The sequence below is a fragment of the Callithrix jacchus genome, chromosome 8 (genome assembly GCF_049354715.1).
Source record: "Callithrix jacchus isolate 240 chromosome 8, calJac240_pri, whole genome shotgun sequence".
NCBI classification, from domain to species: Eukaryota; Metazoa; Chordata; class Mammalia; order Primates; family Cebidae; genus Callithrix; species Callithrix jacchus.
Window position 1 is genome coordinate 18,132,503 of NC_133509.1, and position 21,709 is coordinate 18,154,211.

General features: G+C 45.3%; 1 protein-coding gene across 1 annotated transcript in view; it reads left to right on the forward strand.

Moving 5' to 3' along the window:
• THSD4 (thrombospondin type 1 domain containing 4) overlaps positions 1–21,709 on the forward strand; it is a 672,648-nt gene that overhangs the window by 2,677 nt on the left and 648,262 nt on the right. The window lies entirely within an intron of this gene.

Consider the following 21,709-nt stretch of genomic DNA (forward strand, 5'->3'; position numbering starts at 1 on the left):
TGTACGGGCACGGTTGAATCGGGGTTAATTTTCATCAGGAAACATTAACATGTTTCCTAATCCCAGCCCAATGCCCCCTACTTAAAACCCATCCCTCCACTCACCCGGTTCCTTTATCATAGTGTTATCTGCCCTCCCCACACCTCCCATCCCCAGCTCAAAAATTCAGATTTCCTCTCTTCTGATCTAAATTTTGCCAGGCAGTGTATCCCGCCCAGCCTCTCTTGCACACATTCCTGTGTCTCTTCTCTGCATTCTTTGCACTAGCTCTATGTTCAGCCTGGATGAGCCTCACCTCCCCAGTCACTCTGAGGCTTCCCTCTAGCAGCCTCCTTGGGCCTCTCCCAAGTCATGGGACTCACTGTCCATATGTTAATGGCCCCAACAAACTTGAAAGCACCCGCCTCCTTGCCTGGGTTTGACCTCCCATCTCACTTTCCCCCCTCTCGCCTCTTCTTTCTGGTTTTCCCACCTTTTCTCTTTGTTTGCGTGTGTATGCAGAATCGTGTTTACTTACGTGCAGATGTAAAGGTTTCATGTGTGTTTGTTGAATATCCTCACTGTGAAAATGGATTAAAAATATTATGCTGGGGGCTGGGTGTGGTGGCTCATGCCTGTAATCCCAGCACTTTGGGAGGCTGAGGTGGGCAGATCACCTGAGGTTGGGAGTTCGAGACCAGCCTGACCAACATGGAGAAAACCCTGTCTCTACTAAAAAATACAAAATTAGTTGTGGTGATACATGCCTCTAATCCCAGCTACTCAGGAGGCTGAAGCAGGAGAATCACCTGAACCTGGAAGGTGGAGGTTGCGGTGAGCTAAGATTGTGCCATTGCACTCCAGCCTGGGCGACAAGAGTGAAAGTCCATCTCAAAAAAAAAAGTGTTATGTTGGGAGCCAGCACATGATGCAGGCTGACGCAGAAGAGGAGGAGATTTAGGGGAAGCTCTGGCTTTAGGCTGCCTTGCTGCCTCGGGATCCCCCAATTTTACTCCTCCGCAGGACCAGAGTGCCAAGGCTGGGACACCCCTTTATCATCTGGGCCTGCTTTGCCCTCTTTTCCTCCTTCCCATCAAAACTTAGTTCTGTGCCCACGGCCGTGCTGGCTTGTAAGCCTCATTCGGGCCGTGTTTGGTGAGCACCGGTGTGTGCTACACTTGGGGCTGTCACTTGCTTTTCTTTTAATCCTCCCGGTCACCTATAGGAGAGACACGAGCATTTGCATTGTATAGGAAGAAAGTTCAGGCTTATTTGCCTGAGGTCAGCAGCTCAGGTTTGGAGCTGAAATCTTAAACCCGGCTCTCTAAATCTGGTGTTCTTTCCACCGTATCATTATTTCCTGAAAGAGTTGTACTAGGAACATCTGAATCGAAATTCAGATCTGGTGAAAGAAAAACACAGGCTCCAGGGTGGAAACAGAAGAACTGGCATTTTTAAGGCTACCTCAAGTGATTCTTCTGCACACCCAGGTTTGGGGACCGCTGCCCTGGGCTTCCTTTACAATGTGGTTCTAGTGACAGGTGGTGGGTTAATATGCCACTTTATTTCATCCAGCATGTTCCTTTTTGACAGAGGCCCTGACCTTCATTCTAAGGAGTGAGCAATGGAGAATTGTGGCCAAGGCCAGGAGGAGGGCCCTCTCTTTTGGCTGGAAGGGTTTTTAGTTTGGTCCTGAAGGCCCAGCTCCCTCACCTTACTTGAAGGCATGTAAGCCCATCTGCCATCAGACTCACTGTGAATTTCTTTTGGAACTTGAGCAAGTGCTGAGGGAGAAAGACCAGGGTGGGTTTGTTCAAGAGCCCCAAGTTGCTTGGGTTGGGACTCCGCAAATAGGGCTGGACAGGCAATGCCAGCCCCTTCCTCCCTGCAGGCACGATGAGTTGAACCTCCTTCCCTAGAATGGGGACTGTCCATCTTTTCCATTCAACAGGCCTTGCTCTACTCCCTACCCACCCAGCCTTAGTTTCCCCATGTGTAACAAGAGGATGGCCAAAGCCTGGAGGGCTGGTGGGGGGACCAGTGCATGGGTATGCAGAGCCTAAGGCAAAGCCCTAAGGCACATAACAGGTGCTCAGTGTCAGCTCTCATCCCATTTCTTTACTCTGTACCTGATCAGTGCTTAAGACAATTGGAGCTCAGTATATTACTATAGAAAAAAATGTATATAATCTCAGGCCCTCTCAAGTCCAGGGTTTTGTGTCTGAAGGTAGCAGGGCTGAATGTTACAACTGTGTATTCAAACCCAGCAAATGAACACTCCCAGTTGTGCGGTCATAATAATAATGATTTATCCATCCAACATCCCTGCTCCTCCTGCTCCCCATCCCCAGCTTTCCTTTAGATTCCCCAAAGAAGAACCCAAGGAACAAAAGGCAGTAGTTCTATGTATTGATGATGAGTTGTCCTGGGAAAGTGGTCTCTTTCTGTTTACCTCTTTTCCCACCTACTCACTCTTTCTGCTGAGGGTACTGCCCACATTTTCTTCTCCTACTGGACTTTCCAAAGCTGATCACTGAGGCTGTAGCCCGGCAGTGGAGCCCCTTAGCCCTGCTTCTCTAAGGCGTGGTCCGAGGGCAGCGAGCCAGGCTCACAGTGCCGCTGTGTCTTGCCCCAGGAGGGTGGCACTGGGCAGCCCATACCCGGGTGGGCAGCATGTGGCCTGCTCCACCCTCCCAGCCCTTGGCCAGCTGCCTAAGGCCTGGCCAGCAGTGAGGACAAGAGCATTGAGTGATTAATGGTCGCCCCATCTAATCTCCTGCCAGGGGAAATGAAGGGCCAGCCATGGGCTGGGAGCTCGTCATGACCTGCTCCAGGTGGGCTTGGAATGCACCCAGCTCTGGATGGGGATTAAGGCTTGAAAGACAAGAGGAAATGAGATGTTAACCCTTTAGGCCTTGGCCCTGTGAGCCCCAGCAGGGAAATCGCAGGGGAATTATCTGCAGGCATCTGATGAAAGGGGAGCATCAGCTCTGATTTATGGCAGGGATGCAGCCATGTGACTACGGGGTTGGAGGGTGACGAGCCGTGTCTTCGACTTAACCATTTTTCTTAGAGGCACAGTCAGGAGAGAGAAGAGGATTAATTTCCTATAATAAAAGGATACATGGACTGCTGGGAGGCTGCCCTACCTGATTCCTTCCTGGAAACCCTGCGATCATATCAGCAAGCTACAGATTTGTAGTTGTCAGGCATACTTTTCCCCTGAAATGTAGCGTCTCTGACCACTTGTAATGTGAAGGAAGAGGAGCCACCTCCTTTACCAGGTCAGGGAGCCGCACAGTGGTGCTGAGGAGGAGAGCACTCTGGAGCTAGGTCCCTGAGTTCAAGCCTTGGCTCTATCAAGCTTTGGGCCTTGAGCAAGTTCCTTGGCCTCTGGGCTGTAGTTTTTCTGCCTGGAAAATGCTCAGAACTATCTCAGGCATGTAGAAAAGTGCCACTTGAATGTTAGCTATCGCTGTTGTTGTTGTTTTTTTTTTAAACCACTCTGGCTGAATCCTGAGCCCACGCCTTCTTTGGGAAAGACAGAAGCTGTCTTCCAGGGCTCTAAAGCTTGCTTTGGGTGAATTGACGACTTACTTTTTGCTTGATCTCCCTTGTTTGACCCCTGACTCTCACATGCCTTGGATTCTGCCTGGCTGGCTCCTTGTTTTGCTCCAGCTCCATGGTTTCCAGCTGCCCCTTCCATGACATTACCCTGCCCCTCGTCTCCTGCCCCCATGCTAGGTGGTCAGACTACTGATGGGCTGGGCATTGGCATCTGTTGGGTCCTCTGGTGGTGCTGGCCAATTCTGCACTGGCTCTGCTCCTTGCTAGCTCTGCTGTGACCTGACAGTCCCAAGCTGAGGCTAGAGAATGCAGCTGTCTTGAGAGCAAAATCGGGAGCCATGGAGGCCATCTGGCCTGGATGCAAATCCCCACTCTGCCCTCTGTTCTGGTTTCTCTGCCCTATCATTGCCTCATTCTTGATGGGGGATAATAATAGTTATACTTACCTAATGATTGATAGGAGGATCAAATCCAGCCAGGCACATGAGGCCCCTTGGGGACTGTGTAGAAGTTTATTGCTGGTTGTAAGGTGAGCCCTGAGGGTAGAGCTGTGTCTTGAAGTTTTGAAGTCTCATTACAAGGGCATGTAGTGACATTGTAGCCTTTAGTTCCATGTATTGTCTTTTCCAGAGCAGACAGGTACCCAGGGCCTGCTTGACTTCAGTGATGTTTTAGTTGAGGCCCGTCATTTCATTCTGCTTGAAGTTCATAGGTCCTTCTGGTCAGCTAAGCGGGGAGGAGCTGCCATTTATGGAGCTCCATGTCAGTTACTGGGATTTACCTGTTTTTTTTTTTTTTGTTGTTGTTGTTTTTTTGACACTGATTCTCACTCTATCACCCAGGCTAGAGTGCAGTGGTCTGATCTTGGCTCACAGCAACCTCTCCCTCCCAGGTTCAAGCAGTTCTCTGCCTCAGCCTTCTGAGCACCTGGAATTATAGGCGCGCATCACCATGCCCAGCTAATTTTTGTATTTTCAGTAGAGACAGGATTTCACCATCTTGGCCAAGCTGGTTTTGAACTCCTGATCTTGTGATCCATCTGCCTTGTCCTCCCAAAGTGCTGGGATTACAGGCATGAGCCACTGTGCCCAGCCTTACCTGGGTTCTTTTATTTAATCCTCTCAAGAACTTGTGTGAGGTAGACACTATTATTTCTACTCTATAGCTAGAGAACCGAGGCTGCTCAGAAAGGTTAAGGAACATTCACATGCTCACACAGCGAGTAGACATCAGAGTGATGTTTGAATTAATGAGTACCTCAGTGACGAAAGGTCTCTTCCTGCTCTCAATCTCTCACAGGATGCTCTGTCTTCCTGGCCTCTTTCTCATGAGCATATATATGCATAATGGCACTGCTGATACTGCTCTGTTTTCTCCTTGATATAGGTGTATGTTTTAATTTAGCACATGCAGATTTGTCTTTTCAACTAATATGATTTTGTGTAAACATTTCCCACTTTTCACCTAAGCAAGGCCCCATTTTTTAAAGCACAGTGACGCTTTTCATCATTTTGCTCCATCGCAGTTTCCTTAGCCATTCCCCACCCTCTGTCAGGGATCTAGGTTGTTCTACTTTTTCCCAATCTAAACATCGGCCCTACCGGCATCAATGTTCACTTTGCTGTTGTGTGTTTCTGATCTCATGTTCTGCTTTGGAAATAAACTTCCCAGCCATGTGATTACCAGGTCAAAAGCAGGAACTATAATAAGAGTGCCCCATGTTGCTTATGGGGTCTTCAGAGAAAATGCACCTGGGAGGCCCAGATGAGGGACCCAGAAACAGAACAGGTGCTGGTTTTCTGCCTGCCCTTTCTTTCCTCACTAGTTACTGTTCTTTCCTGAGGTTCAGATTGGAGGAACTTGATACCTCACTCTTCTCAAGGGGTGTGAGAGGTACTGTTTGGGTGGTGACTTTTTGAGTTCCATAGAGGGAAGTTATTTCGGTGTCCACAGAGGTCCTGAGGAGTGGAAGGTCTTGGCAGCTTCTGTGATTGTGCTGCTGTGTGTTAGTGGTTCTGTGTGGGCACTGCTATGCAGTCATTCACTCGGGCATCCACTGCCTTCTGAGCCCCTGCTGTGCTTCAGGTGGCAGCGCCATGCGCTGGAAAGTGTGTGAATTCCAGACCTGACTCTGCTTGTGTGGTCGTGGGCAGCTTAATCTCTTTAAGCTTCAGTTTCCTCACTTGTGAAATGGGCTAACAATCTCTGCACATGCTGTAGGAATTAGAGAGAGCGTAGGTAAGGTGTTTGCTCATGCCTACAATGCAGTGAAGGGCCAACTTGCAAAAATGAGTGCTAGAACTTCTTTCTTCTTATGGATGAAGATCTGTTCTTGTCTCGAGGAGTGGGGGGTGGGGAGTAGTATTATACTTACAGCCTTAGCAGGGAGCAGGTGAGAAGAAAATCACTATGATAAACACATAGTAGAGAGGTTGGGGGACCCAGATGGGCATCAGATTCAGATTGATGGGAATTCAGAAAGACTTGGGGTGGGTTCTGCCTCCTAACGGGAAGAAACTGTGTTGAGGGAGAGGAGAGAGGGAGAAAGGAAGTAGAAACCTGTTGTGTTTTATGGGAGGGCTACGTTCTTAGAGACCTCGCAGAATTCAGATCTCATAATTCAGGCTTTTCCCTCTACAGAATAAATGTAGAGTGTGTGTTTACTTGATCCAGTCTCTAAACACATAGCGTTGCTTTGCTTTGCTTTGCTTTTGCTTCTCACGTGGTTGCACAGTGGGCTCACTCATAAATTAGCCGCTTGGTATCTTGTGAGGCTGTTTTGGCTTTCTCGGTCGCCAGGCTGGTGTGGCGGTTGTTGCTGTTCTCATCATGATTTTGATGTGTTTTTAGACTGATACCAGCACCACCATCTGACAGGTTGTCTAGATTGGGGGTCAGCGCATTTTCTTGGAAAGGGGCAAAACATTAATATTTTGACTTTGCAGGCTGTGTGGTCTTTGTTGTAACTGATCAGCTTTGCCTTTTGAGCATGAGATAAGCCATAGACAATAGATGAATGAATGGGCAGGACTATGTTCCAGTAAAACTTATTTATGGGCACTGCAAGTTGAATTTCATGTAATTTTTATATGCCATAAAATATTCTTCTCTTGATTTTTATCCAGCCATTTGAAAACGTGGAAAAAATAGGCAGAGAGTCAGGTTTAACCTTTGGGCCAGAGTTTGTGGATCCCTGGTCTAGTTGACTATAATATTTGAAAATTGTTTCAATTATAGGAAGAGTGAATGCTAAAATATCCTAATAGTCAACAAAATTATTCGTAGAGATCCAGTGCTCATAAGAAAAAAGGTTAATTCACAAGTTCTATCAAAAATGGGGGTATTTATGAGCTTGAATGGTACCAACCTAGTTACTTTAATACAATTTTAAATGGTTTAGGTAGTTATTCTAGAGAATGAAAAATTTTTAATTACATTATTTCAAAATCGTAGTACCCAATGACCTTATTAATATTGTTACTGTCATTCTATTTCATGATTTTAATTGTACACCCTGGCCAGGTGTGGTGGCTCATGCCTGTAATCCCAGCACTTGGGGAGGCTAGGACGGGAAGATTGCTTGAGCCCAGGAGTTCCAGACCAGCCTGGACGACAAAGTGAAACCCCATCTCTACAAAACATCAAACTATTAGCCAGACATGGTGGTATGCACCTCTGGCCCCAGCTACATGTATGGGAGGCTAAAGTAGGAGGATTGCTTGAGCCCAGGAGTTTTGAGGCTGCAATGAGCCATGTTCATGCCACTGCCATCCAGCCTGGGTAACAGAGTGAGACCCACCCAGAAAGAAAAGAAAAGAAATAGAAGAGAAAGGGAAGGGAAAGGAGAAGGGAAAAGGAAGGGAAGGGAGAGGAGAGAAAAAGAAAAAAGAGAAGAAAAGAAAAAATGATATGGCCTAAACTGGTTTATTATTGTATGCTATCCTGGAGTCTAGCAGCTCTGCCTGATTCCCAGCAGCCTGTTAGCTGGAGTTTGGAACTTGATTCTAGCTGGAATTTTTTTTATTGTAAAAGGCAGGCGAGAGCATAGATGAAGCACCAAGGCTTGTGTCTGGCACCCAGTGAATGTGGGATAAACTTTTGCTCTCTCTTTTCCCCTTCCCTTCCTCCCCACTCGAAAGTTCTATTTGGTCAGATCCAAAACATGCTGAGCCTCTTTGAAATTGTTACTTTGGTTCTTTCCACATGCAATAAAGTCACTAACCTTTTTAAATGGAAACAAAAACAAAGGCTGTTAGAAAGCAGAGTTTCCCCTCCCGGGTCACCAGCTTTCCTTTACTGGAGAATAAGCAGTGCTGTGCTGAGACCGTGGCTGGCCGGCCAGGGTCAGACGGGAGGCCCCAGGTCCGAAGAAGCCGTCTCCAGCTGGGTGCAGACCCAGCTCTCCAGTCAGGAGGGGGGCGCTGGGCCTGCTGGCTGCTCTGAGTTCTACAGCTCCTGGGTGTATCTTGATTTCAGAGAGTCCAACAGTAGGAAAGCCAGAACCTCTCCAGACGGAAGACCACCAGCCCTGAAGGTGACGGTGATGCTGTGCTTCTTGGCTCAGGAACATGCTTTTGCTGTGTATGTTGGATGGGAGACCCGTCTTAAGTAGATGTGTGTTTGTGTTGTTTAGGGGGCGGTGGCACACAGCCACATATGCTTTCTGGCTTGGGGTCTGGCAGGATGTGAAGGGAAGCAGCCGCTGTCCTTTGGCTGGTGAGATCTTTCATTATTCTGTTGGGCAGGGGGGCTGGCATTCTTCCTGTTTGTTGGGAACTCTGGTTTAGAAGCAAATGGTCTTGCAGCCAAGGGCATGGGCGTTGAGCCCCGACTTTGTCACTAACTTGTTGTTTGACATCCAGCAATCCATTTCCATGTCCACGACACTAGTTCTTCATTCTTATTGGGGTGGTCAGAGGAGGCCTAGTGGACAGTTAGGACTCTTACCACCATTACCCAGCAGTAATGGAGCCATGCATTCCTCTGAGCCTCCCTGCTGTGGTACCAGCAGAGGCTACAGGAAGCTCTCCTGCCCCTCCAAGCCTGGGACATGTCAGTGGGGACCTGGTTGGGAGCTGGAACTCCCACCTCTGCTCAGAAGCAATGACAACTCCCTTTTCCCCCTTGGGTGTTATTGGAGACCAAGTGAACCTGAGAAACTGGCCTTCTCTTCCCACGTGGCTCTAATGAGGGGGTTGCCCTTTCCTTGCGGGAGCAGTGTCAGAAGAAGCCAGGGAAAATGGAAGGTTTAAATAAGATCCAGAGCCTCCTATCATAATACCTAAAATGTCCAGGTTTCAATAGATAATCATTCATCGCACTGAGAACCAGGAAGATCTCACACTGAATAAAAAAGACAATTGATGCTGGCACTGAATTGACTGACAGAGATGAGGGAATTGTGTCACAAAGACTTTAAAGTGGCCATTATAAAAATGCCTCAAGGAGCAATTAACACACCTGAGGCAAATAAAGAAAATATAAATGAGAAATCTCAGCAAGGAAATAGAAGAACCAAATGGAAATTCTCTTTTATTTTTTAAAGAATCTACATTTTATTGTAGATTGCCAGTTTACAGTTGTATGTATTTATGGGGTACAAAGTGATGCTATGATTTATGAATGCAATGTGGAATAATGAAATCAACCCAACACATTCCTCACCTCAAATGTTATCATTTTTTCTAGGGAGAACTTCTAAAATTTACTCTTAGCAGGGTTTGAAGTGTACAAAATACTGTCATTAACTATTTTCACTGCACTATGCAACAGATCTCAAAGAAGGCTTATTCCTCCTGTCTGAGTCTATCCTTTGACCATAACCTCACCATTCTCCCCACCCTCCAACCTCTGTAACCACCATTCAACTCTCTGCTTCTGTGAGTTTGATTGTTTTAGATTCCACATATAAGTAAAAACATGTGGTGTTTGTCTTTCTGTGCCTGGCTTATTTCATTTAGTGTGAAGGCCTCTAGATTTGTACGTGTTGTGGCATGTAGGATTTTCTTCCTTTTTAAGGTTGGATAATGTCCCATCCTATGCATGGTATACCATGTTCATCTGTTGCTGTATACATAGATTGATTCCATAACTTGGCTATTGTACGTAGTGCTTCATTGATCATGGGAGTGCAGATCTCTCTTGTCAAACCGATTGCAAACATTTTGGGTAAATACCCAGTGGTGGGATTGCTAGATCATATGGTAATTCTATTTTTAGATTTTCGAGGAGGCTTTATACAATTTTCTATAATGGCTGTACTTCTTTACATTTCCACCATTAGTACACAAGATTTGCTTTTTCTCTACATACTCAACAACACTTGATTTATTTTGTCCTTTTGACAATAGTCATTCTGACAGGTGTGATATATCTCGTTGTAATTTTAATTTGCATTTCCCTAAAGGTTAGTGATGTTGAGGATCTTTTGATATACCTGTGGGCAATTTGCATATGTTTGAGAAATGTCTATTCAGGTCCGCTGTCCATTTTTTAATTGAGTTTTTTATTTTCTTGTTGAGTTGTTTGAGTTCCTTATATATTTTGGACATTAACCCCCTATCAAATGTTTGGCTTTCAAATATTTTCTCCCATTCTGTGGATTGTCTCTTCACACTATTTGCTGTTTCTTTTGCTGTGCAGAAGCTTTTTCATTTCATGTAATCCCATTTGTCTATTTTTGCCTGCACTTTTGGGGTTAAAGACAAAGCATTACAGACACTACAGCATCTCGTAGTACTTCTTCTATGTTTTCTTCTAGTAACTTTACAGTTTCTAGCTTTACATTTAAGTCTTTAATCCCAAATGGAAATTTTAGAATTGAAAAATATAATCACAAAAATAAAGCTTCACTGATGGGCTAAACAGCAGAACAGCAGAATGGAGATGACAGGAAAGAATCAATGGATTGGAAGATGTAATGATGGAAATAACCCAACTTGAGCAACAGAGATAAAAATAGACTAGGAAAGAAGGAAGGAAGGAAGGAGAGAGAGAGAGAAAGAAAGAGGGAGGGAGGGAGGGAGGGAGGGAAGGAAGGAAGGAAGAAAGGAAGGAAGGAAGGAAGGAAGGAAGGAAGGAAGGAAGGAAGGAAGGAAGGAAGGAAGGAAGGAAGGCAAGAGTCTCAGGGACCTGTAAGACTATAACATGTAATCCCAGCCCTTTGGGAGGCTGAGGTGGGTGAATCACTTGAGATCAGGATTTTGAGATCAGCCTGGCCAAATCCCTGTCTCTACTAAAAATACAAAAATTAGTCAGGTGTGGTGGCACATGCCTGTCATCCTAGCTACTTGGGAGGCTAAGGCAGGAGAATCACTTGAACTCATGAGGCAGAGGTTGCAGTGAGCCAAGATCGTGCCAGTGCACCCCAGCCTGGGTGACAGAGTGAGATTCAATCTCAAAAAAAAAAAAAAAATAGACTATAACGAAAGAGCTAACATTTTTGTCTTTGAAGACAAAGGAGGAAGAAAAAGAAAGTGGGATGAAAAACTGCTTAGTGGAATACTGACCGGAAACTTCCCAAATTGAGCATAAGACCCAAACTTAGAGATTCAAGAACTTGAGCAAATAGAAAGAAAGTTATACGAAGACATATTATAATCAAACTTTTGAAAACAAATTTGAAAAAGAAGAATAAAGGAAGGGGAATGGGTGTTTCTGGTTTTAAGACGTACACAGCTATGCTAATCAAGATAGTGTTGTATTGGTGAGGAAAAGGCACACCAATTAGTGGAATACTCTAGACAATCTGGAAATATACCCATCTGACTTTTGACAAAGGCGCGTAGGGAAATTGGAGAACATTGACTGCAGTTATCTGGATGATGGTTTAGACGAGGCTGGTAGAAGATGGCATGGAGAAGAAAGAAGCTATCTAAGATAGTACAAAGGAAGAATTGAGAGTTGGCAAGAGAGCGAGCCCAAGGCACACAGGAGAAGGTGTCCCAGAGGCCCAGGCAAGCTTTGGGCTTCATTCCCTGGAAGGATGGTGATGCCACTTCTGAAGAAGGAGGGTGTGGCGTGAGCTGGTGACAGGTCCTTTTATTCACCTTGGTCCATCATCAGCAGGAGGAAAGTCGAAGTACAGGAAAGCAGCTTGAAGGAGAGTGCAGGTCTTGAGGTGCTGGGTTTTTGAGACCTTAGCATGAAATAATAAAAAGGCTAGAGGGTAAGAGTATTTCTCCAGAGTACACGATTTGATAGTGAGGGTTGGTTATAGTTGACATTTTTCTAGTTCTGGTTTGAGTCACAGGGAAGTCCTAGTTAAGAAGAGACAAGAGACAGGAAGAGAGCAGGGCATCATAGCCATTGATGAGAGTTCAAGAAAAAGGGGATAGCGACAGCCTGTTCTTTCTAAACCCAAATACCTTTAATGTCCTTCTTGACCTCTGGATGACCCTGGACCCCAAGGGTGTGCCTCTCTTGATTTTCTTGAAAACATTCTCTAATTTATGTGATGACTGACTTTTTCACATTGTCATAATCTTTTAATCACAACATCTGATTTCAGTGTTCCTCAATACTGGCCCATCACAGAATTGTGTCAAGGAAATCAGACTAATTTGCTAGGTTTCTCCCTCCTTCTATAAGGATAGACAGGGTTTTTCAGCATACATGGCACAGCGGTGATTGCTGAAAATCATTGACTAGATTTCTGTCGCTTAAAAAAATAATGACGTAATGCAAACGTCGATGTGGAAACCTCAGGAGCAGAGCAGGGTGAGGCAACTCCTTTCCCTTGATACTAAGAAGCACCAAGGGCAGGGTGTGTGGTTGGCTGATTTATGGTGGCCGAGGCACACTGAGTTGGGATGTGTTCTGGATGGGCAGATGCATGGGGCACTGAGAAAATATCCTGGATTCAAGGGCAGAACTGTCCCAGAATCAATGGGGCAGAGCACAACCTCACACCCCACATCTTGCCTGACCGGGGCCCAGGCTGCCGCCTGCGTGCTGTACACCAGGTAAATGTGAACACAAGCAACTCTCCTGAAAAGGTACATTTGGTGCAGTGTGGCAGGAGACTCAAGAGACAGTTTATTTTGATTTTTTTGAAACAGAGTCTTTCTCTCTTGCCCAGGCTTGAGTGCAGTGGCACGATCTCGGTTCATTGCAGCCTCGAACTCCTGGGCTCAATCGATCCTCCCACCTTAGCCTCCTGAGTAGCTAGGACTACAGAACATGTGCTACCTACCACCCCTGGCTAATTTTTTTATTTTTTGTAGAGACGGGGTTTTGCCATGTTGTCCAGGCTGGTGTGAAACTCTTGAGCTCAAGTGATTCTCACACCTTGGCCTCCCGAAGTGCTGGGAATTACAGGCATGAGCCACTGTGCCCGGCCCTGAGAGGCAGTTTAATTTAGCGCTAAGACAAGCCGTGACTCCAACAATCAGGCGAGCTTGCATTCAAGTCATGCTGCTGCCACTTCCTGCCTGTGTGACTCTGAGCAGGCATATTGTTTCCATGCTTGCAGCCTCAGTTTCCTTCTCTGTAAAATGGTGATAGAAATAGCACTTGCTTCATAGGTTGTTTTAAGAATTAATGTTTAAAAAGCATTCGGCTCAGCCTATCACATATTATTTACTTAATATATGTTAATTTTAAAAATCTTTAGTCCTAGCTTTGCCTCTAATTAGCTGTGATACCTTGTACCAGTTACGTGGTTTCTTTACCTCTCAGTTTTTTGTTTTTTTTGTTTTTTTTTTTTTGAGACGGAGTTTCGCTCTTGTTACCCAGGCTGGAGTGCAATGATGCGATCTCGGCTCACTGCAACCTCCGCCTCCTGGGTTCAGGCAATTCTTCTGCCTCAGCCTCCTGAGTAGCTGGGATTACAGGCACGCGCCACCATGCCCAGCTAATTTTTTGTATTTTTAGTAGAGACGGGGTTTCACCATGTTGAACAGGATGGTCTCGATCTCTTGACCTCGCAATCCACCCACCTCGGCCTCCCAAAGTGCTGGGATTACAGGCTTGAGCCACCATGCCCGGCCCTCTCAATTTATTCATCTTTGAATCATGATGACAAAAATAATGATGCTGCGGAGTTCGATTAGAAGGCTGTACAAAGTTGCTTTTTCAATTTCAGATGACGTGATACTGCAGATCAAAGTGGGGAAAGCTTTTGGAGTGAGGGTGCTTTTCTTCCCCAGATATGACCGGCTTCATTGCTTGATTTATAGCACTTGGTTAACCTGGTTAAATGTCTTTGTGTCTGTGCATGTCTCAGATGCAGAACCAGGGATGGTTACAGCATATCATTATGATTTGTGCTTGTCTTTTTTTGTGTATGTGTGCTTGTGATAAGATGTCTAGCAGAAAATCACAATGGAAATAATTGATAGATTTAAAGACGTTAAATAAAAATGTATTTACTTAATAATTACAAATAAACTAAAAGATGAAAAGGAAATGAAAATAGGCTCCTAACTTGATAAAATAAGGGCTTCCAACCTTCATGAAGAAAGAGATCTTAAAAATCCTTTCAAAACATTATGAGCCTTACAGCAAAATGGGCAAATGAGGTTGTAAAAAATTCGCGGAAGAGACAGTGTACATGACTAGTAAAAATGAATATCTACTCGAACTTTACCAATAATTGAAGAAGTACATGTTAAAATGACTTACCACTTTTTTTGTCCTATTGTGACAAACACTGGCTAGTTGTTTACCAGAAGATTTCCTCTGGGATTGGGGTAGACTGTGTTTCCCAGACTCCTTTGCAGTTAGGTATATTGGCATATGACTAAGCTGGGTAATGGAATAGGAGTGGCAGTGATTTAAGCTACCTTGGTGAAGCTGCTGGCTCAGTCCTCCATGCTTTCTCTTTCCCGTTGTTCACTGGGTGGAAAGAACCCAGGTGAAGATGACCAAGCCCGAGACAATGGTGGGGTCACTCACTGGAAATAGGCTGGGTCCCTGGATACCTGCATGATTGTGTGACATAGAATGTTCCTGCCAACCTGCATCAGATAGTGACTGGAGCAAAAATCCTTTTATTGTGTTAAGCCATTGACATTTTGAGGTGGTTTGTGGCAGAGTTACCCTACCATAACTAATTATTTATCAAATTAGGAAAGATTATAATCATAGCATTATTGGCAAATGTGTTCATTTCATCCACCACCTGTGAGATTCTAGGTTGATACAATTCTTTTTGAAAATAATTCATTCTGAAGGATCTTAAATAGTCATACTTTTTGGCTTAGTGATTACGTTTTTTAAGGAATTTATCTTCAGGAACAAGAAGAGTAGCAAATAAGGAATTTTATACAAAGATGTTCATCATATATTCCAACAATAAGAGAACATTATTAAATCTGTTATCAGGTATTCATAGGGTAGACTATTTTGCAGTGATTGGAAATGATTTTGAATATTACTAATGAGATGCTTATGATGTAAGGTTAAAATAGAATACAAAACTGCTTATGTGATTCTGTTTTGTAGAAATAGTATATGTAAAAATGCAGATGATATATATAAGCATTACGCATAGAAAAACTAAACAAGAACATCAAAAGGTTTAATGATGAGTAACTTGGATTATTAGGTAATACAATTACAATTACAACGAGCGATTTTGGCTTTCCTCCTTATATTTTTCTGTAGTTTTAAGCTTTCCTTAATAAATAAATTTCCTTAACAAATACATTTTATAGACAGATTTTTTTAAATCAAAAGAATACCTTGTTGGCTGTGTTCCACTCACTCCTTGAATCCTCACCTTGTGAATGAATGTGGTACTGGCTGTGTTTATTCTTTTAGTGTTAGTGCACTTGTTACACCTTCCTTCCCCAACACGTGTATGTGTGTGTATGCTCATGTGCACATGTGCACGGGTGCTCACCAGACTGGCAGGAGGCCATTTTTAGGTAACATAACTGAGGCTTTGTATTGGAAAGCAGGGAAGAAGCTCTGAGCCCCAGCTGCCTTTTCCTCCCCTGGCCACCTGCTTTTGGCCAAGGCAGCTGGAGAATACTGATTTTTGGAATGAGATGGATCATAGTCTTGGAGAAAGGGCAGCACATCGGAAAAGCTGCAGCCTCCATGCAGAGCTCAGCCATGGTAGTCTGATCTTTTTTCCTTTGATAACTATGACCCAGGGATTATCAGCTGCTCTTGGCAGCAGATGGTGGGGAGAGGTTGAGTCTGAGAGGGGAGGAAGGCTGGAGTGTGTCTAGGTGTCTTTGATTCCTAGTTAGGGTGGCCTGCATCTCATCACAGCTGTTTATTTGGGTGTTGTGGTCTTTAGGAGTGGGATGGAGAATGTCATGTTAATTTCAGAAACTATTAGAAGTTACTACAGAATAATGGAGTTGCTGTTTGGACCCTGGACTGGGGACATGCAGCACAATCCCGCATGGAAGAGAAGGCCCCCTACCTGAGTTTGAATGGGAGGACTTTCTGTCATTGGAAATACCTACTGTGCTCCAGGTGCTTTTCTGGACAGCAGAAATATTACAAGTAGGTCTCCGAGGAAGAGGTCCTGTGTTATGAGGGAGGAAAGACAAGCACAAATCATAATGATACTCTGTGACCGTCCCTGGTTTTGCATCTGAGACTTGCACAGAAGCAAAGACATTTAATCACGTCAGTCAAGTGCTGTAAATCAAGCACCGAAGCCAGTCATATGTGGAGAAGGAAAACACTCTTCCTCCAAACGTTTTTCCCTGCTTTGATCTGCAGTGTCATGTCATCTGAAATTGAGAAAGCAACTTTGTACAGAAGCAGGAACAAATGGCTCATTTATTTTAAATATCTCGCCCGCCTGATATTTCTGCCCTTGAATGTTTTCCTTAGTTACCTGGGAAACGTTTTTTAGGACTGAAAACAAATATAAACCCCACCAATGTTAATGACCATGAAAATCCTCCAATTTGCGTTGAAATCCTTAACTAATCTGTGCTAGTGCCTAATTTCTCCAGGTGAGGATGGAGCAGCAAGGTGTTTTCCTTAATGAGTACCAAAACCCCCTGTAATGTGTTTGCTTGAAAGCTGCCAGGGAGTTTTAATAGATCTTCTCAAGGTTTAATCGTTTAGACCTAATCCAGATTCTGTGAGTTTTCACGCTGCTCTGGGCAAGCCAGCCAGTCTGCAGTGTGGGGGTTCCATGGGAAGAAATGAGTTCTGCAGCTGAGTTTGGTTATGACAGGAACAAAAAGGACTGCCTCTGTGAGGTGGTAGGAGAAAGGACTTCGAGCCAAGGACATGTTGGGAGAACATTCCTCTGGCTGTCCTCACAGGCAGGGAGCAGCTGGAAATGTGACCGGGCCTGGGGCTCCAAGGTCAGCTTCCCTGAATACCTCTGGCCTGGGGCAGGATTTCCTGAAAGGGCTGTGACGATTGATGACCGCCGCCAGAGGGCTCGGGAGGGTGGGACCTCCACAGAGGCAGCACGCATCTGCAGTGGGTTAGTGCCTTCAGCTCCTTCATTCTTTTCCCAGGGCAGTGTAGACATTGGCTGAGCATCAGCAAAAGCAAGGAGGGAGCAATCACATGGGGGCCCTGCTTTCTAAGAGGGAAAAGTCCGTAAGAAACTCATGCTGTTCGTTCTTCACCCATTCATTTGTTCATCCATTCATTCGTTCATCCATTTATTCATCCAACTGCGATTGCATGCCCGCCCTGTGTCGGCAGCGTGTCTAATAGAAGGGCATTTGTAAAGAAGGCTTAAGGAGTCCTCTACCTTTAAGAAGCTTCCCATCCAGCGAGGGGCAAGTGTAAACAGGTACATCTAGTATCTGTTAAGGGAGATGATCTCTTCTCTTTAAGCTTCTTGACCCTATCCTGTGTCTGCCATTGTCAGCTGGCAAGTCTGCCCACCATGTTGTTTATGTGGATGATTTAAAGCCTATGCCTCCCTCTGCTCTTCCCGCTTGCTGTGGATAATCTCCATTTAATCAGGGGGTGCCTTGAAGAAATAAGAGCATTCCTTTTTCAGCCTCTTCGTTTTGGACCATTCTTCTTGGCAGCGTTCTCCAGCCAAAGCTCTTTCTCCAATGTGCTGAGTTTTCTCAGATGGGGTGTAGGGGACACTCTACACATCCTTGTCCTGGGCCTGCCCCCACCTCCATGCAGTGTAGGGCAGCCTCCTCCCAATGCCTTCCTCGACTTCCACCTCCATGCTGGCCCCTTGTCCTCTTCCCCTGTTGGCTCTGAGGTCCTTGTTGAGTCCTTGTTCCTGTCCCCTGTTATTCACATTGGGCTCTTTCTCCAGTATGGGATTTGTTCATTCCCCAAATACACAAGTCCCTTGATTTTTTGGTTATAGTTTAGTGTTTTTTTTTTTTTAAGACTCCAGAAGCTTTCCTGTCCACTCAACCAATCATCTTTCCCCAAACCATGTTACTTATCCAGGTGCTGGTTCCCTATGCCTGACTACCCTGGACCTGCTGTGTGGCCTCAGTTTGCTATGAGGATTGTATAGCATGACCTACATCCCTTCTCAGGTGGGAGAATCCAGTAAAAGCTGATTCCTGACTCTTTTCTAATCATGCAAGAACAAAGTAGTTTGGAACTGCCCTGATGTTGGGAGCCAACATCCTGGTGTTTTTACCTACCACCACCTAGCATGTCAGACTGGGGACAGTAGGGCCACTGCAAACAGAGGGTCAAGGTTGTGTTAGGAGAGTTTGCGTACATGTCAGCAACACAGGAGGGCACGTTGGTGATGTTGGTGTAGACAGGACAAGGCTGAGTAGTGGAGGCTCCCATTCTGCCCTGTTGGGACCCTCAGAGGCAGCTTTCCTAGGAAAGAGGCAGGTTCTGAGAACTTGTCCTTACCAAATGTGACTGGGTGCTGGATTTGGGGTCTGGAGCTGCTTCCTTCTAACTTGGTCCTCATTCCTTGCCAGTGAGTCACTTCCTTTCCCCAGGGACAAGTGCTTTTGTTTGGCTAGTTGCTTTAGGCTGTGGGAGTTCCAGAGGACAGCACTCCAGTGTGTGAGAGGGAAGGAGGAGGGAGGGAAGGAGGTTGAACTGGTGCTGGCAGTGGGGTTTTCCTGAACCCCTACTTGAGAGACTGAGCAGATCCTTGTCTTCTGTGGGATGGGCTCCTCCAGGAGGGTTCTCAAGGAGTTCGGGTCAGGCCCTGAGGAGAAGGGGCAGGAAAGATACTCAGACGTGGGCCTGTGTGTAAGGGGCGGCAGAATGGTTCAGGCATCGTGGCATCCTTTCGGGTCAGGGAATCCTTTTCTGTCCTTAGTTTGATCTTGCTGGCCATGTGTCTGACCCCACTGTCCTGAGCCTTGGGCCTGCTGCCGCTTCCTCCTGGTGTGTGCAGACGGCCACTTTGGCCTGAACCAAATCAGGTGACTTGTTCAACCTTCCTGTAGGATCTTTGTGTAGGGGAGAGAAGGTGGGGCCTCCATCCCCCAAGGAGCATATGTTCTAACAGAAACTAGATTGTTAGATTTTTTTTGTTCACTGTCAAGAAAGGTTATAAATCAACAGAAGCAAACCTCAAAAGGCAGACAGACGCAGACAGCACGTGTGCTCAGCCCACTCGGTGCGCCCTTGCCAGACGGATTTTTGGGAACCCTCACTCTTTACAGGTCCCTCCCTGCTCCACAGCCTACAATGGCTCTTTCTTGCCCATCTCATCAATATTGGTCTGGTGTTGCCTTTCAGGGCCCAAGATAACGTTTGGCTTTGCCTCGGCTTCTAGGTTTAATTCCCCGCAATCATAGTTCTAGTCCTCCGCTGCCCTCTGGTCTTCCAGAATGAGGACTTTTAAACTTTTCTGGGTGGGAGCCACAATAAGAAATACTTACCCTTATTATGTGTGATGAATGCAGGTATTTTTTTTTCTCTTCTCTTTCATTCTTTTTTTACTTCATTACAAAATGCTGTTCCTGACCCGAGAAATTAATTTCATGACCGACTCAAGAGTAGTGACCCCCAGTTTGAAAAGCAGGGCTAATTTAACACAATACTAATCATGGAAGCTCAAATGAGAGCCAAGAATGGCGGAGCTAGAAAGTGCCAGTGCAAGCTCATTAGCCGTATCTTGATAAGCTTATGACCCATCAAATCTGATAAGAAGTTGGTCCAAAAACATAGAGCTGTGGGCTTCAATTTTTTTTTATTGCACTGATTATAAAAAAAATTTACATCAGTTAAAAAATGTTTGAGCATACAACTCCAATGTATATCTGCTTATTTATTTTGCTACTATCAGCAGTAAGGTTGCAAATCTATTTTCAGATGGTTCTGAGAATCTCAGATGTTTTTCTGGCCAATGTCTCATCAGATCTGTTCAGGAAGTCTCCCCACTCTGGGGACAACTGTTCTCTCCCAAACCTTCTTCCTTCCGTATTGCCCTTTCATTCCTGACACAACCACTGTGTCAGTCTGTTTTCACACTGCTGTAAAGATGCTACCTGTGATTGGGTCATTTACAGACAAAGGAGATTTAATTGACTCACAGTTCTGCATGGCTGGGGAGGCCTCAGGAAACTTACAGTCATGGCGGAAGGGGAAGCAGGCACATCTTACATGGTGGCAGGTGAGAGAGAGCAAGCAAAAGCAGGGAAAACTACCTTCTAAAACCATCAGATCTCATGGGCACTCACTCCCTATCACAAGAATACCATGGGGGAAATTGGCCCCCTGATCCAGTCACCTCCCACCTGGTCCCTCTCTTGACATATGGGGATTATGGGGATTACAATTTGACATGAGATTTGGGTGGGGACACAGAACCAAACCATGTCAACCACAAAAGCTCCATTTGCTCCTTCTGTCCCCAAGAAATCTGGAGAGAGTTGTCTTTGACACATCTCTTTCTCTTGTCACCTCAACCATTCACTTACTGTGTTTTGGGGACTTGACTGCCTAGGAGACAGTCAGATCTTCCCACCTTCTCCTGGCACATTGCTTCCTTCTTCCTCCGACTCCTCACAAGAGCCTCCCTCTCCCTGGGATGCTCCCCTGCCCGTCTCCACAAGGCTGAGTCCTACTCACCCTTCCAGCCCCCACATAGAGGCCACTGGCTCAGAGGGATCTTCTCTGATCATTGCCCAGGGCACCTTGGACTTTCTTTCATGGCTCTTACCACAATTTTATTTTTATATTTATTTATGTTTTAGCTTGTTTAAAGAATGTAGCTCTCCAGCCTCGGGGCTGTAATTTCTTGATTGTGTGTGTGTGTGTGTGTGTGTGTGTGTCCCCAGCACTCAGGCCATACAGTCTAGATAAATATTTCATATAAAAACCCTATAAGGTAGTTAAAAACAGTATCCGCCCCCCCCCCCTTTTACAGATGAAGAAAGATAGGTTAATTGCCAAAGGTCAGCTGGTTAAGAAAAGTGAATGCTGGCCTCACACCCATTTCTTTCCAATTACATTATGCACACTTACCAACAATCCTAGATTGTTCATTTATTATCTGCCTAGGCTAAGGCTCAAATTTAAGTCCCATCTACCTTGCTGATGCCAGACCATTCCTCTACAGCGATTCTCCTTCTTGTGCTAGTTTGGGTGGTACTCAGGGCTGAAGGAACACTGTTTCCCCTGTGTTGCTCTGGATAACGACACCATCCTTTTCCCCGTGGTCCATCTCCTGTAATCTTACTCTCCTAAGCTAGATCGTACAAGTGAGACCGTGGATTCCCACAGCACTGGAGAGGACCTGAGCATACCACCTATTGAGTAAATAATTACTGATTAATTGATGGTTATCCGGGACCCGGCAAAGACTTCATTTGACTTCCAAGTTAAGTCCCCTGACTTGGTGCAGACCTGTTTTGCAGCCAAGAGCAAGAAGACTGCACCTCTGATTCAAAGGCATTTTAACTGTTCCAATTTGCAATTGTTGGCCTTCTTCCTGGTGGATCTCAGTGTAATTTCTGACTGAGAGCCAAGAATTTAAGGGTCTTCAATAGCAGGAGTAATTTCATGAGTTGCTGATGGCTAATTAGGGATGATTACAGTTAAGAGGCTTTACGTTCTTAATAACCCCCAGACAGGGCCTGTGGTAATTTAAAAATCTTGATTCTTTTCCCCTGAGAATGGAACTGTCTGGTTCTCATGGCTATCTTTTCGTAAATCCTTGTCATTTATTTTCCCACCCACCTTTTCTGTTGAGAAGGAAGTCTGAAGTCCCTGGAAGAAACAAGAAAATAATGATCTTAGAGAACTCCACCTTTATTAGAACGGATCCCTG